The sequence below is a fragment of the Schistocerca serialis genome, unplaced genomic scaffold, assembly GCF_023864345.2.
Source record: "Schistocerca serialis cubense isolate TAMUIC-IGC-003099 unplaced genomic scaffold, iqSchSeri2.2 HiC_scaffold_303, whole genome shotgun sequence".
Classification (NCBI taxonomy): Eukaryota; Metazoa; Arthropoda; class Insecta; order Orthoptera; family Acrididae; genus Schistocerca; species Schistocerca serialis.
The window spans coordinates 47,501-52,500 of record NW_026047871.1 but is presented as its reverse complement, the minus strand read 5'-3'; positions in this window follow the sequence as shown (position 1 = coordinate 52,500).

The following is a 5,000-nucleotide window of genomic DNA, read 5'->3' as shown; positions in this document are numbered from 1 at the left end:
CCGGCAGCTCCCAACGCCAGCGCCACAGAAGGACAAAAGCCCCACTTGGGTGCCGAAGCGAACTCTCCCAGCACAGCGCACGCGCCAACACGTCCGCACAGCTGCGATACAAACCACCTGCGAGAACCGCTGGGGCGACCGAGCAGCAGACGGCGTCGCGGCGCCGAGCGCCGGGCGGCGGCGCATCCTCAGCGCACACAGTCCTCAATCGGACCAGCACACTGCAGATGGCCACCGCGCTTCGCACCGGGCCCGCGAGGACCTACTTTGGCCGCAAGGCGCCGCGAGCAGGGGGCGCCGGCGCGCAGCTGCGCCGCCTGCCGCGTCCGTCGGCCGGCGCGCCTGCCACTGGCCGCCCCCACCAGCCGGCTGTAGCGCGTGCGCCCACGCACCGCGCTGCCAGCACGCCGGGCGGCCCCCCCTCACCGGCCGGGGACGGTCCCACCCAGCCACCGCCGCGTATCGCCTCACACCCAGATCCCCTTTCGCGTTCGTGGGCATGGTGGGTCCCCTTTCACGTTCGTGGGCATGGTGGGTATCCCTGAAACAACCGGTTAATAGCTCGACCGATCGTCGCCAACACTGATTCACCTCTAGCGAGAACAACCGCACCACAACGGGTTACCTGTTGTTCATTTGCGTAACGTCACCAGCAAACGTAGACGTCCATCGCCATTTGCAACGAGTATTGCATGCCTGTGTCAGGTGTCACAACACACTACGTCTGCCCACATAGACGCAACAACATGTGCACGCCTCGAGAACACGTGGAAGGTAGCCCCCCGTACGTATGCGGTGTCCATTGCCGCGAACGACTGTCAGCCGGCCTCTGCAGGATGTCGCAGATGTGGAACGCGGTGCAACATGCTATCACGGTGTGTGAGAAGAGACGACTACGTCCGAATACACGCTCCACTACATCAACAGACTGCTCATGCTGATCGCCATCCAGGGCGTCCGTTCCTCCCACACGTCTGAATGGCGTACCACACTGCAATCCAGCTCTTATAGGGAGACGACACGTAGCTGCGTGCACAATATTTGGACTGTATGGTCTGCCGTTGCTAGGCGCAGTCGTCGTACGGTCACACATGTGCCACGATGTATCATTCAGTACATACGGACCAATGTGCAGTACAGTTTGTGGGTTTTGCGTACATCGGCGGACAGGTGACAGGCCGTACCACAACGTAGGCTGAGTACGTCGGCATGCGAAGGGCATTGAACATGCAAACTTCTCAACGACCAGCTTGCGAAGGCAGGGGGGAAGGGGGGGGGGGCATGTACGTCCTGCTGCTATCCACATTACAGTGTATAGCAGGAGCATGTGGAAAGTCAGCAACACCTGCAAGGTGTTTAACATGACGCGATACACAGGGGACCGGGCAGTGCGAATAGCGAACTATATTGCGAGGGTTGCGGTTAGGCAACACTACACTAATTTAACGAGTTGCATAACAATTACAGAGCAGGTTCAGCGACAACGTGCGTCAGGTTAAGGCGCAATATAGGTTAGGTTGAGGCACAATATAGGTTAGGTTAAGGCACAACATGGGTTACGTTAAGGCACAAATTGGGTTACGTTAAGGCACAACATGGGTTACGTTAAGGCACAACATGGGTTACGTTAAGGCACAAATTAGGTTACGTTAAGGCACAAATTAGGTTACGTTAAGGCACAAATTAGGTTACGTTAAGGCACAAATTAGGTTACGTTAAGGCACAAATTAGGTTACGTTAAGGCACAAATTAGGTTACGTTAAGGCACAAATTAGGTTACGTTAAGGCACAAATTAGGTTACGTTAAGGCACAAATTAGGTTACGTTAAGGCACAAATTAGGTTACGTTAAGGCACAAATTAGGTTACGTTAAGGCACAAATTAGGTTACGTTAAGGCACAAATTAGGTTACGTTAAGGCACAAATTAGGTTACGTTAAGGCACAAATTAGGTTACGTTAAGGCACAAATTAGGTTACGTTAAGGCACAAATTAGGTTACGTTAAGGCACAAATTAGGTTACGTTAAGGTACAATATGGGTTAGGTAAGGTACAATATGGGTTAGGTTAAGGTACAATATGGGTTAGGTTAAGGTACAATATGGGTTAGGTTAAGGTACAATATGGGTTAGGTTAAGGCACAACGTAGGTTAGGTTAAGGCACAACGTAGGTTAGGTTAAGGCACAACGTAGGTTAGGTTAAGGCACAACATAGGTTAGGTTAAGGCACAACATAGGTTAGGTTAAGGCACAACATAGGTTAGGTTAAGGCACAACATAGGTTAGGTTAAGGCACAACATAGGTTAGGTTAAGGCACAACATAGGTTAGGTTAAGGCACAACATAGGTTAGGTTAAGGCACAACATAGGTTAGGTTAAGGCACAACATAGGTTAGGTTAAGGCACAACGTAGGTTAGGTTAAGGCACAACGTAGGTTAGGTTAAGGCACAACGTAGGTTAGGTTAAGGCACAACGTAGGTTAGGTTAAGGCACAACGTAGGTTAGGTTAAGGCACAACGTAGGTTAGGTTAAGGCACAACGTAGGTTAGGTTAAGGCACAACGTAGGTTAGGTTAAGGCACAACGTAGGTTAGGTTAAGGCACAACGTAGGTTAGGTTAAGGCACAACGTAGGTTAGGTTAAGGCACAACGTAGGTTAGGTTAAGGCACAACGTAGGTTAGGTTAAGGCACAACGTAGGTTAGGTTAAGGCACAACGTAGGTTAGGTTAAGGCACAACGTAGGTTAGGTTAAGGCACAACGTAGGTTAGGTTAAGGCACAACGTAGGTTAGGTTAAGGCACAACGTAGGTTAGGTTAAGGCACAACGTAGGTTAGGTTAAGGCACAACGTAGGTTAGGTTAAGGCACAACGTAGGTTAGGTTAAGGCACAACGTAGGTTAGGTTAAGGCACAACGTAGGTTAGGTTAAGGCACAACATAGGTTAGGTTAAGGCACAACATAGGTTAGGTTAAGGCACAACATAGGTTAGGTTAAGGCACAACATAGGTTAGGTTAAGGCACAACATAGGTTAGGTTAAGGCACAACATAGGTTAGGTTAAGGCACAACATAGGTTAGGTTAAGGCACAACATAGGTTAGGTTAAGGCACAACATAGGTTAGGTTAAGGCACAACATAGGTTAGGTTAAGGCACAACATAGGTTAGGTTAAGGCACAACATAGGTTAGGTTAAGGCACAACGTAGGTTAGGTTAAGGCACAACGTAGGTTAGGTTAAGGCACAACGTAGGTTAGGTTAAGGCACAACGTAGGTTAGGTTAAGGCACAACGTAGGTTAGGTTAAGGCACAACGTAGGTTAGGTTAAGGCACAACGTAGGTTAGGTTAAGGTACAACGTAGGTTAGGTTAAGGTACAACGTAGGTTAGGTTAAGGTACAACGTAGGTTAGGTTAAGGTACAACGTAGGTTAGGTTAAGGTACAACGTAGGTTAGGTTAAGGTACAACGTAGGTTAGGTTAAGGTACAACGTAGGTTAGGTTAAGGTACAACGTAGGTTAGGTTAAGGTACAACGTAGGTTAGGTGAAGGCGCAATGTAGGTTAGGTTAAGGTACGATATACCTTAGGTTAAGGTACAATATCGCTTAGGTTAAGGTACAATATAGCTTAGGTTAAGGTACACGTTGTAGGGAAAGGTGTATTTTGGGGGGGGAGGGGGCGGCAGGTTCGTTGATAGTGATTATCGTAAGTGCATGCCTGCGGGATCATCCGATTTGTCACGTCAGGATGCACTTGTGGCTCATGACAGGCGGCGCTCCGATTCCAAGGTTGTGGCAGATCTGTGTCTTTCATTCCTGCCATTGTTTGTGTACTGTGACAGGAGGCAGTATTGTGATGTTGGGTGCACCCCTGTGTAGGACATGTGTGGGTGTTCGTGGCTTAGCTGAGCAATGGCGGATGTCGGAAGGGTGGGATATTCTGTTTTCTGGGTGGACCTCCCGGTCTGGTTATGATAGTGTGGATTGTGTAATGTGGCGGAGAGGATGCACCGGATGTTCTTCCATGCTGGTGGTTAGATATTGTGTGTGTGCCTGTTAGAGGCAGAGAGTAGTGTGTGATAGTGTCTGGCTGACGTGTGGTTCTCATTGTGTGCAGAGTCTTTCAGCATGTATAGGGACGGTTGTATATATTATCTGTATTCTGATGGCTCTGCATCTATTACTAATCAGTGCCGTGTATACGGTTACTCTGGTTCCAGTCGAAACTGTTCTATCTCTGTACATTAGTGACACTGCGGCTCCACTATGTTGCCGCCCCTGTCGGCCGTTTCCCCCAGTGTGTGGCTAATGATTATCAGCAATCAGTCTATTAGTCAATACCGGTAGTGTGACGACGTGAAATGTCCGGGATGGGGGAAGCTACACGCTTCCCGTGGGTCAGGGCCTAGAAAGACTCTTCCCACGCAGGAGGCTCGGACTGTCATTACTCTTCCGAGAAATATATTTGCCCAGCGTTTTTTGCGACTGCGAGTGCGACGCGTACGAGTACCGACATGGATGGGGCGCTTCCTAGCTGATCGCTCAGCATCGGAGAAATATATTTGCCCAACGTTTTTTGCGACTGCGAGTGCAACGCCCAAGGGTACCGACGTGGATGGGGCGCTTCCTAGCTGATCGCTCGGCATGGGAATCCGTACAGTGAGCAATGCGATCGCGTCTGTAGCTTGTACGTGGTACAGCTCGCAGCTCATGTATAGGGACAGCGGGAATGTCGCATATTGGACATAACTCTTCATGAAACGCAAGTTATAGGTGTGGATTGCACATTACGACTGCGGGAAACTTCCGCCGTTCATCCGCTGGCGTTGCGAGTTTGGCGGTTGGGGTGGGGCACGAGCGGGTGCGGGTGGTGTGATTGCCGGTCCACGACTTCGTGCGGCAGAGGCACTGGCGTTTGGGTGCTGTGGTCGACACAGGCTGCATGCTTTGTGGGTGGCGTCGAAAGATGGGCACTGTGGGCCCATCGATGTCTTAGTCGGCTTGG